Consider the following 13097-nt stretch of genomic DNA (forward strand, 5'->3'; position numbering starts at 1 on the left):
GTTAATACTATTTATTCCCACTTCAGAATCTATCCTAATATGTCATCTATGCTAGTAATGAAAACTTCACTACCGACAGTAAATTAAAGAAATGTGATGGCAACGACCGAGACGATCTCCTCGAAATAGTTGTTGAACTATATATGAATAAGAGAAAAAAAACCATCACTTGTTTGACAATAGACGATAGAGTTTACAAGACGGGAAAAGACGATGTTTCTCATCCCTCTTTGGCTACACGTGACACGTGGCCGCAACAAGTGTATATTAAAACCTAAACAAAAGTGCAATAAATTGCCTCGATCGTCGTCGAGCGCGACGTTTGATATAAACAATATCGAGACTGTTGACTATTTTGTAGAAATTATTGTCAGTTAGATGCTAATTGATGGGTGAGAGCTGTCAAACCTATAGAAATTAATATCCTAAAAACACATCTTCTGAACACAGAATTAATACATCAGACAAACTTCCCGATTGCACGTGGTCCGTACTAGCTAGATCTAGACACGAGCGCGACTAACAGGTGCGCGTACAAATCATCGACAGCATGACAGTTTTCACCCCTCAAAAATGGTATAAAAGGGGCTCGCACCCAATTGTCGGGGCGGCGTCCGAACAAGCTGACAACGGCTGGTCAACACCATCAACTCCGTTCACTCTACGCATCTAGGCGAAGACGAACAGCGAGGTAAACTTAAGTTTATTTACTTAAAACCTCTCTCTCTCCCCCTCAATTGACCGCGAGTTAGTTATATCTAATTCGGAAATTAAAAAGGGATTAGTTTCCTTAAATGCCTCGAATGCCGACATCTATTTTATATTTCTCCAACGTCCTATTTTATATTTCTCTTTGTATGTTACCATTTAGTTAATGTTTTCATTAAATTTATTTGATAAATTAAGTGAGTGATTACTTGTATATCGCCGACACCTTATCGACTTATCCGCCACCTCCCACTCGATTTTTGCCCTCCTAAATTGTCGTCCTCTGGACCTCTGACCCCGTGAGCGGGACCCACCTTCCCATCGTCAATAACGGCTTTGATGCTTAACCCCCGATACTCACAGAAAGAAAGAATCGTTTATTAAAAAGAAATCGAATAAAACTTTACAATATATGGAAATCGTATTTTAAAAATTGTAATAATAATAGAATATTTTAAAAAGTGTGTACATGATTTCTTTTAAATCTGTTTTTATGTAAAACTTTATTTGTATGTATTGATATTAAAAATCTTTATTTTTGGATTAAAAGAAAGTGGTTTGATGGTTAGTGGATTTTTCTTATTTATTTGTCAATCTATCACAAAGAACCAGCCGAAAAGAAAGGTGAGTGGCTGCTAATTTATTTTAAGATACTGTATATAAAATTAATGTGGGTATGTGTTAGATAAAAAGAGTATAGATTAGGTTTATTACTGATCACTCATCACGGCATGTGATTTTGCTTGAGAGAACTAATCGTGCGTTCATTAAATTAATACTTTATTTTGATCAAAAGTTATTGGCAGGACATGAACAGATATACATAGGTAAATTCGAACTATCTGATCAATTTTCTCTCGCGCCAAAGCAAGTTATTTTTACCCGGATTAAGCGATCATTCATAATTTTTTCGTTTTCATTTGTATTTAAAGAGTGATGTATAGTCCTATTGATATTTGTAATTGCGAAATAATTTTGGTAGCTTTTTTGCAATGCGAAGGATTGATTTCAGATATGCAAAAACGAGTGTAAGTTTGTGAAAAATGAACAAAATTAATATTTTCCGTGTACAATTTGCATTAAATTTTATGGAAAAAAAGCCCAATATTTCGGACCTAACCTAACCTATCCAATGGTCGGATGGCCGAGCGGTCAAGGAGTGCATTTTTTTATTCCTCCGCGCGAGCGGCATATGTTTAAGTTTAAACATTCTTGCGGAACGCGTTCCTAAATTCCTGTCGGAGTGCGTGCCGACTACTGCTACAAGCGGCCATCTTTGCCGCTTGTAGCAGTAGTTTATGGTGGAAGGCAACATGGAGTTCTCCTTGTGCGGACAGTTTCGTTTCGGGGTCCATTACGTGGTTTTATGAATGAAAATTTAGAAGTTGTGAATGCGCAAGTTAGTAAACGCCAGTGGCGTGCCGTGACATTTGATGATAGGGAAGCTGTGTTTCTGTAAGAAGCCGAGTTACAGGGGCAATCAATTAATTGCGCGTCAGGGCCCGTTTGTATTCGTTTGTTCGATAAGCCAGTAAAAACCGTATACTTCTTTAAATGTATTTTTAATAGATTATCTTACGTACTTAATAAATAAGAAAGTTCAATATAATTACCTCCGTTATTAGATTCAATAAATTCCCTATGCCCTCTAAATGCCAATTCTTCCTTTGAGAAAAAACATATAACATCTATTAATTTAGATATATCTATTAATCGTAATTATCTCGTTATAATTTTCAATATTTATTTTATATTGTCTACCAATGTTAAATTCTATTCTATTTTGATTTCCAAATTGCTTCAATTTTACGAAAGAATCGTCATTCGTCATAAATTTTATCGTCAAAATGTCGAAATTTTTTTGTCGACGTATTTATATTTAATTTAGGCATCGGTCTTTCTCTTTTAATAATGTTTTCTTTTTCATTATACGGTCTTGAGCCAAAACTTTTTTAAAATAAATTTTTGAATCACTAGCCACGATATAAGGGTTAAAATTAAAATTATCAGAAAAACTTACTTGGTAAAACAAAATGTGTGACGAATATACATACCTAGTTCAAAAAATTCTTCAATTGTATGAATATACTTTTAAAGAAACTTATAATTAAATATAACTTTGTGAAGAAACGTACATAAAAGTAACAAAATATTCTTTACTTTTTAAATCTTAAAACAATCCACTTAGTGAAATACTGTAGCTCCCTACGAGTGGCTAATGAATGGAATCAGAGACGGTCCAGGTAGGTGTGTGCGTGCCAAATCCCGAGGGTGCCGATACCGGTCAATGTCAAATGCCTCTTTTGTCGCGTCACTAGTATATATCAAAGGACGCGACAGGGTTGTTGTAGATTTTAAACGTTTCTCACCATAGCTGTAAAAATCTAAATATGTTAAACTTAACAGATTGTCCGTCGTTCGTTTTCTAACTAATTCGTTTTAGGATCGAGTGTTCACGGAAATTTCCAAAATTAACAACTTTTCGGTCACTCTCATTGAACTGGAGAAATTTCTGTCTTTATTACATCTAATATTATGAAGAGATCAGACCCCACTGTACTCGGCAAGAGATTGGTTCGGTTAAGCTTCTGTTTAAGTAAAATTTTGGCTCTTTCATCGGGGTTTTATTTATGTTTCTAATTCCCTAATCGCTTAATTATTTAACTACTTCTTAAATAGAAATAAGTCGAAACCGGTTACTTTGTACTCGAATATCTGTAGTCTTGGGAAAGAAGTGAAAAGAAATTTTTATGACAACGATAACGATACATAAATCGTAAATTTAAGGAAAATAAATTCTAGAGCTTTTTTTGTACCATTGTACGTCTCATTCATTAAATTTGGTTGTAAATGATGCTGCCAAAGTAACAGTTAATTTTTTATCACTGTACTAGAATTGTACACGTTTTTTCTGCATCCCCTTACAGATGGGACATACTAAATCGTAATATCACCGGTTTAACATTGAAATCCGTAAGTAATATAAGATGGGACAGCGAAATAAATATATCAAATATTTTAATGGATTTTTTTTAAACTCCTGTCAACTATACAGAACTATCATAAAAACATGGCAGTAAATTCCTATCGGTTGGGTTAAGTTATAAATCTAGTCTAGAATGGGCAACCTTTTTTATAACATGGGCCAGAATAAATTTTACGTTTTTTCCGCGGGCCGTAGTAGTTAATTGACGCTTTCTTGTGACTCGTAATTTTTTTAGTCTGCAAATATGAAATAAATAAATAAAAAGTTTATACTACATTTATTTCTCTTATCGTTTTCGAAAATTACAAAGAATTGGAAAAATAACTATTAATTAGTTATTTTTCCAATTTAATAATCTATTAAAATCTCGCGGGCCGGATAGAAACTTTTCGCCAGCCGTAGCTGGCCCGCGGGCCGGGGGTTGTCCGCCGTTGATCTAGTCTGCTCATGATTCACATAATCGGGCGAGGGTGGCCGAATATCTAGCAGGCGGCTATATCCCGGAGCGGTTGTGGGCTGTTAAAGTCGGACTCTTTACGCGTGTGTCGCTTCTACCAGCTAAACCGTGACGTTGGTGCTCTGTAAAGCGCATGCGCCAATGCCTATAATCTGGCTGCTTGGAAGTTGACAGGCGGGTGGCTAACAGCCCACAACCGCTCCGGGATATAAAGTAGGACTCTTTATGCGTGTGTCGCTTCTACCAGCTAAACCGGGTGAGGTTGGTGCTCTGTAAACCGCATGTGACAATGCCTATATAATCTGGCTGATTGGAAACTGACCCGGTTTCGACACTCCTTCTGCCACCGAATTATTCGAATATACAATAACAATCTTATCGTTTTATTCACATGTAGTATAGAAATTTGTAAAAGATACATAATGCAGTTATAATAAAATATTAATTTTAATTAATGCAAAGTACGTTAAAATATGAAAATTTATATTTTATAAAATACAAGGGAAGGTCATTGGAAGGTGGAATCGGCGCTTCCATCGCTTCCAATGACGGCACGCCACTGCCTGACACTAATCTCCAGATGAACCTTGCAGAACTGGGAGTGTACTCTGTACCTGTATCTCAAACAGAATGAATGAATTTTCGAAATTTGTGGACAAAATATATTTTCGGCCCGTAACGTAGATTGATAACACCTTTTTTAGACAAAAAGATGGAATTAATATGAGTTCAAAGATAGGATTAAAATTGGCAGAAATAGTAACGAAAGAAGTAGATATTAATTTTATAACAGGTATTAATTAATGGTGTCAAATTGTATTTTCATATGGACCTCATAATTTTTGATTGTCAAAAAACCACAGAAGAAAATATCTAACCTCTGGAATATCAATATACAGTTTGAATACCAAACAGAGATAAATAGTAAGTTGAGTTATTTAGATTTAATTATTATAAACCAAAGAAATAAATTTAGCTTTCGAACTTACGAAAAATATGTAATACACAAAAACAAATAATTTTAAGTCTTATTATCCATTAGCAGTAAAGAGGAATACGTATAAAATGGAATTACAAAAATACTTTTTGAAGAACTACGTATGAAGAAATTAATAAAGTGAGATATAAATTTGTCCATATAATTTACTTAAAAAATGGTAGACAGAATATTTTAAGTGTCGATGTAATGTTAAATAACACTTGGCAGGAATTAGATTGAAATATGTAAATTCACCGTGGTGGAAACGTAAAGGAAAGCAATTGTAATATAGATATTTCAGAAATCAAAATAATTGATAAAGAAAGAAATATCTATAAAAGAAAAGTTAAAGAACATTTAATAATCATTTATACTAAAAATAAAGTAAATTTAAATGACGGTATGCAAATTTTTACGAGTTGGTATGCCATAAAAACTGTCGACAGCGCGTATTCTCGTATGATAAACTTACTCTTTCTACCACTTAAGAGGAACTATTAGTTAATATAGTTCGAAATTCATCTGGCATAATTAAATCTCTTCGATAGTAAGAAAGAAAAAAAAAAACTGTTGACAAAGTCAGTGTGACTTTATTATTATTATTTTTTTAAATATTTTATCTCCCGTGACATACAAGTAAAAAAAGTACAGTAATAGCGAGGTTGAGGCCGAAGTTTTCAACGCGAAAACGTGTACGTCGGACGTTCTAGGCTTACAGGAAAGCGGCGCCGAACGTCCGACGTACACGTTTTCGCGTTGAAAACTTCGGCCTCAACTTCGCTAATACCTCTCCGGTTTTCGTCGATTTTTTTTCGCGAAAAATTTGTCTCTGAGTTCGTCGACGTTCCCACGTGTCCTAGCTGCTAATTTTGCGAAACCACGCGTTTTCCTGCTCAGTATGGCGTCGTCTCTCGTTATGTGAGCATTACCCCGCACATCTAGCCAAACAATGGGCGCATTCAAAATCTCAGCGTGCAGTTAGCACCTCTTAAAAATCTGAGATAACGTCCGGTTGCTGCTAGCAAGCTTCCGCGTTGACAATTTTGAATTTAATTTATTTGTTGATGAATAAACCCTGAATAAATTAATATTCGTTTAGTACATTAAGAGAATATTTTATTATACTGGTATATTTACGTAAGACATCACATAATTTTTAGTTATTAAAGCGTAACCTTATGATTGATTTTAATTATTTAAACTCCTACGGAAATCTAAAAAAATCATCATCCCTATTTCTCTTTTGGAAATATTCATTTTTCATTAAGCTGTTCTCATTAACTACGTTAAATTTATTTTTAAACTTAACGTGGAAGTCGTCGTCCTTCGCCATTTTTATTTTTTTCTCTCCCGAAATTCCCGGCAGCCAGCGTTTGTGTTCTCTAGAAAACACCAGCCGGTGTGTCACTTCTAGCAGCATCTCACTGGATTGATGCTAAGATTTTAAATACGCCTAATTCAATTGCTTTCCTTTTAGCTTTATCACGGAAAATGCCATGTTAAATGTTCATTTATTCTTTACATTAGTCTTCTATATTCATTTTATATTAATTTCTTATTGTTTTTAGTATTAAACACTATATATATTTTCTATAAAATATGTTTTTGGTATGTATTTTGGAGTTTCTAGAACGAATTAATTGGATTTACGTTGATTCGTATGGAAATAATTGCCTCGGTTTTCGTCGGTTTCGGATTTCGCCGATTGTTTTCGGACGGATTATCGACGAAAACCGAGGTATCACTGTATTAGAATTTGCCGTTTATGACCAGTCAGAAAACGAGGCCAGTTATAAATTTACCTTGATTCTCAGATTCGTTAAAATTAGTGATGTAACGAATAGTATATTCAGCCTCAGCCGAATACCGAATATTCGGCTAGGAGCGTGGCCGAATGGCCGAATATTCGGCCAATCTATTCGGCTTGATTAACGCACGTACGAAAATTGGAGCGCAAACCGCATTATGGCAAAGATCGCGCACCGTGCTCTCTATTGGCCCGCTGTCACTACGATTTTTTCTTCCATTAGGTCTAAATTATTTAAATTAATTAATTAAATTATAATTATTAAAGTTAATATGAGATGGCGCTTAACGTCTACCTCTAATGCCAAATTGGTTTATAATTTATGTAATAGCCGTAAATAGCCCGCTATGATTCGGCAGTTGTTGGTATTTAGATGTAAGTTATAACTTATAAGTTATTTTATTTGCAATCGATCATTTTAACTCTTTAATTAAACACTAAAATTTTGTTTTTACTACGTATTTGTAGACTGAATAGTACCCTAGGATATACTTTTGTGGTGACACAATATGGTCTAGTTTCTCCCCAGTTGTGGAACAGTTCAAATATATCGTAAAAATACTTAAAATATACGCGAATACGAATATAACATAATTAACTAAACAATAACATTAATGCCCGATACATTCTAACCTACACGCCATCAATGCCATAAGATATCGGGCTAGATAAACGTATAATATTATTTAATTACGAAATAATTTAATACTAGAGTTAGATGCTATTTCTTATTAACTTTAATAATTATAATTTAATTTTCAGCATTAATAAAAGTTACAAAAATGATTAATTTACTGTGTTTTTGTTATTTCTTACTCCTGTTTTTAGGTATTCGGTATTCGGCCGAATACCGGGTAGTAACCGAATATTCGTTACATCACTAGTTAAAATCGTTACTACGAGAGAAAATCATTTTGTCAGCCTTTCGTTTTCCCCCCTTTAATTGAACTTAGTAAGTTACATTTTTAGTTAGTTAATTAATTAATTTTTTTTTAAAGCGAGAAGTAAAAATATTTTTTGGTTTTCCTTATAATTTTAATATCTGAAGTCATCTGAGGTAATGAATTAAAGAATATTCGGGTATACTATAGATTACTCCCTATGGAATTTCGTGTGTTTGGGTATATATCTGAACTCAGGGGATCGAGACGAGTTCAACGATACTCTACTTTTGGACCGGAGACGAAAAATAAAAGTTATCATACTTTTTTCCGGCGATCGCGCGATGATAGGGAGTCGCGTCGCTCTCCGCTAAGTCGGCCTCGCTATCGCGATCGGGAGTCCCGTCGCTTGCCGTTAAAATTGCCTTTAGTAGACGTTTCCCCCCTTTTTTTACTTTGTTCAAGAACTACCGTGAATCGATCACTAGTTTAGCACATGGCGGCGTGTGGTGGCACCCATACGAGAGGTCAGTCGGGCCGCCATGTTTGCTGCCATAAGTAACATTAACCGAAATGGCGATCGCACGATGATTGGAAGTCGCGTCGCTGTCTCCGCTCTCGTATCGCGTGTTTAACGCTCCGGGAGATGACCGTAGTCCGACGTCACGGTTTGCAGACTTTACCGCAAGATGGCAATACTAGCAACTACGGTGCCGTCTGCATGAGAGCATTAAAAAAGTATGGTAACTTAAAAAGTGTGGTAACTTTTTTATTTTTCGTCTCCGGTCCAAAAATAGGGTACCGTTGAACTCGTCTCGGTCCCGAGTTCAAATATATAATCAAAGTCCTGAAATTCCATAGGGAGTAATCTATAGTACACCCGAATATTCTTAAAATTTTTACTTTATACCAAAACCCTAACAGTTTTGTTTTTAAATGGAATTGACGGCCAAAGTTCTAGAAATAAAGGAATTCGAAGTCCCTGAAGTAGTAGAAACTTCAGTAGATTTCTCTTAAGCGATAAAAGGTACCAAATTTCGTTTCTTTACCCCATCCTGAGATATTAAACGAAAATAGACTCCAACACACACATCCATGGAATTTTTTTACTTCAGTTCAGGGGTCCCAGAATGTGGCGATTTGCAAAAAACTCGGAGGATCATATTTGACACTACTCTGATGCTTTCCCTTATGTATACATAACGGCCAGGAAAGTAAAAGTTCATGTATGTATCTGACAAAAATTTGTGAGAATTTTGTAATGGATTTTTTCGTGGTTAAGATCGCCTGTAAAGCTGGCTTTCCTTCTTTGTTGCTCTGTATTGCTATATAGTTCTTCCTCCAAAAAGAGCGTTTGACGACTGCATGATACAATTTTAAAAAATAAATAATTTCAAACAATAAGAAAATTGCGATGAAACATAAAATATTTGTTTTATTAATTCTCGTTGAATATTAAACATATATAAATTAGTTTCCAATTACGAGATCATCATTAATTCAAATAACGAAGTGGTCGTTATCGGTATTTGGATTTGGCTACACAATGGAGCAGTTAAATGGTGAAGAACAAAAGACAAATATCTGTTCAAACCAATCCTGAAAAACTTCTGAGCCAATTTGGACTCTAAACTCTGTTTTGAAAAAATGGGAATATTCTATTTTTATTCTGTAAATGTTTCTTATATTAACATTTACTAAATAAAAGTAGTAATAATATAATTAAAGATATTCTTTTATTCCAAATCAGATGAAAACAAAGCCTGAATCAATTGTGAGACAAAATTTTGACAATTTAGGCTTTTATTTAACTTAATGGAAATATTCTATTGCTTTTGCCAAAAATTGCTCGATGTTTAGAAACAAAATTAGTTATTGCACAGAATTTACACATATTCGGCCTAATCTCACCCAAAGAATTCAATCTTACATCATCATCATTTTTGTGTTACTTTGTCTTGATGGATAATGGCCAGGAAACAAATTCTCAATAGATACCTTTTGTTATCGAAGATGACGATCTGGTTTCCGTTCGCAATTTTTCAAACCGTACTTTCTTATGACCTGGAGAGGAAGCTAATGCCATTCTGAATTTTGACATTTTGTCTCTGAATAATGTTAAAATACCCAACTCTAATCACCGGTATTACTCAGAAATGCTGGTAGTTTTGATTCATCCAGCCCTGAGATGTAATGCAAAATAAAGGCTGAAAAATGCATGCACAGAATTTTGTAATGGATTTTTAAAATTATTTTTGGCTCCTGGGATGTCAAAATGTCAAGAAATGCAAAAACCGGAGAGGATCAAATTTGACAGATTAACGTATTCCTTTTAGGTTACATTCTATAACAGCCAGGAAAGTAATTTTAAAATTTTATCTAAATCAAACTTTTTTTTATTCACTTCCTGTTTTTGTTAGTGTTTAATATGTAGTAGTTTTTTTTTTATTCAGGAAGCTCCACTCCAACAAAAATCTTTCAATTAGGGATATGCATTTCAGGCATTTTTTTTTCTGTCTGTTTTCAGTCCTTTTAAAATGTTCCTAGGTAATATCAGTCAATACAACATTTTACATTCACACCCTATGGTTTTACAGTAGAGTCCCACCTAGTCCAAACACTGCTAATTCAAACATGTTTCAGTTGGTGGAGAGGAAATTTTTTAGCTTGCAAAATAACGTTTTTTTTTTGTATTTCCTAGTTGAATTTAAATGGTATTAATGGTACAAAAAAATTTAGAATTCCACAACAAAAAATTGTATTTTATTGTAGTACAGTACTACAATAAAATACAATTTTTTGTATTAATACTGTACGAAATTAATAAATCAGTATTTGACATGACCTACTAAAACAGCAGATCTATACTGTACTACACACAAAAACAGAAACAAAAGTCATTGATGGTGTTGGATCTATATAAACCGGACCTGTTTTACTGCTTGCTTCTGCATTATTTCAATTATTCGGCTAATCCAAAACTCTGCTAATCTGAACAGGGCTCAGTCCCAATTAGTTTGGACTAGCGGGACTCTACTGTAATAAATTTGTTTTTATTATGGTAAAAAAAGAATTTATATTTTAAATGATAAAAACAGTGTGTGGAATATGAAACAAAAACAAACTAATTTAAAGGGAAAAATTATATATCTTTATCATTAGTCACAGAATGCTTTTCGTAACATTAAATTGAGACAATATGGCACACTATCAGTGTCTTTAAACACTGAATAACTAACCAAAGCAAATATCTCTTATACCTAAAATACTTATACAGTGTAATCTTATGCATTAGAAAAATTCCTGTATGAGGAAAATAACATGTATTTACTTAGTTCTTAAATAAAAAAAAAGTTAATTATCAAAAATAATTTTCTAAAGTATTTTTATTTTAAATTAGCATTTTTTAATTATTATAAATTTAAACTATTAACTATTACCAAAATTAAGTTAAAAATATAGCCATTTCAATTAAAACATATTCTTCTATAAATATTTAGAGAGATTATTTTATATTTGAAATACATAACTTCATCTAAATGATGATTAATAAATATCAAAAATATATAGATGACAATAAATATAAATTTAATCATCCATATTATATTTTATAAGTATTTAGTTAATCTTTATGATAAAAATAGGAAATTAATGTATATTTGTAAATACTCTAAAATAATGTAACAAAAGGAAGTTAGAATCTTTATTCATATAAAACAAATTTAAACTCAATTCTGAATCAGTTCAATATACTAACAGACATTGGCGTAGCCAGGGTTTTGTTATGGGAAGCAAAGTAGAGGCTGTAATTTTCTGGGGAGGGGCACCAGGTTAACTGGGGGCGTGCCTGCCCATGCCTCTTCCTGGCTATGTCCATGCTAACAGATTAAATTTAAAAATATTTTTTATCAATTAGTATTATGAATATTAAATTCAGAATTAACAAATTACTTTTCAAGGAGATATGTTTATTTTAAATTTTCTTAAATTGATAATTATATAGGTGCCCCATAAATCTGAAACCATAGGAGTTATGTCGATTTTGTTTATTTTTTTTATATGGCACTAAGAAAGAACAAATTTCAAGTTATTTTGACAGTGGGGCTTACATTTAGTGAGAATTAGCTGAAGAGTTTAACAAACTGATTCCAGATCATTCTATGTGATTGATGGAAGTCTGGTTTCAGACTTATTCCTGTATATAAAGTTAATATAATTTTAAATTTGTTATAAATTGCTCAATAGATGATTTGTTTTGAATCTTTTAAAAATAATTGTAATACTATTGAAACTATATTATTATTATTATTTTGGACAACATTGAATGAAATATTTGCAAAATACAATTTCATAACATTAAAAAAATACATAATAATATAAAGACACCTAATTATTCATCTATTAATTTATCAAATTGCATAATTTGTCACTTTTTCAGATCTTAGGTAAGTTTCCACTGATTTTAAATCTAATAAAATATTCTTATGATATGTCTCTGCACAATACATTTATCAAGACAATTATTCTAAAAAGTGGCATCTTTTATCATAATGAAAGTTTAGCTATATGTACTGTACAGTACAATTGAAACCAAATTTTAAAAAGAGCATAATAAAATTATGTAAGTTCAGGCCTGTAGTTACAAGATGGCTAAGCCCTATCAACTTGGTTAGCAGTGTCCATATACAGTATAATTATATAATATAGGCTTTCACTTTCGTTACATAAACTTAGGCTACTGTTACTTATTTCTACACAAACTGTAGCTAATAGGTGAAGACTGACTTAAAAAAGGAAAATATCAGTCAGTTTTTTTCAGCTGCCCCTCTTTCCAAGTGATCTATTCCTGGCTATAGGATTGTGCAAGTTTTTTTAAATGAAAAATTTTTATTCTGTAAATGTTTCTTATATTAACATTTACTAAATAAAAGTAAATTAGATAGAGTTAGATAACTCAATAAATATGATTTAACAATTTATCACACATTAATATACAATTAATGAAGAATTATCTGATAGCTATAAATACCAAAATAGCTTTGTCATCATTTACAGTATGTTAAATAATTTAAAATTAAATCATTTGACCATTTGAAATGAAAAATCAAAATATATATTCGTTTTTAAATTGGAAAACAGTGAATTCAAAAAATGTCAGGTAGTATGTTATAATACTGATGGTCCCTAAGTGATAAATTATAGGGTGTAACTCTATATAATAATAATGTACACATATTTACATTCATTTATACATAATGTTTGTTTCGAGTAATTCTCAA

Source organism: Centruroides vittatus, unplaced genomic scaffold (genome assembly GCF_030686945.1).
Source record: "Centruroides vittatus isolate TY-2023 unplaced genomic scaffold, ASM3068694v2 contig_400, whole genome shotgun sequence".
In the NCBI taxonomy this organism is placed as follows: domain Eukaryota; kingdom Metazoa; phylum Arthropoda; class Arachnida; order Scorpiones; family Buthidae; genus Centruroides; species Centruroides vittatus.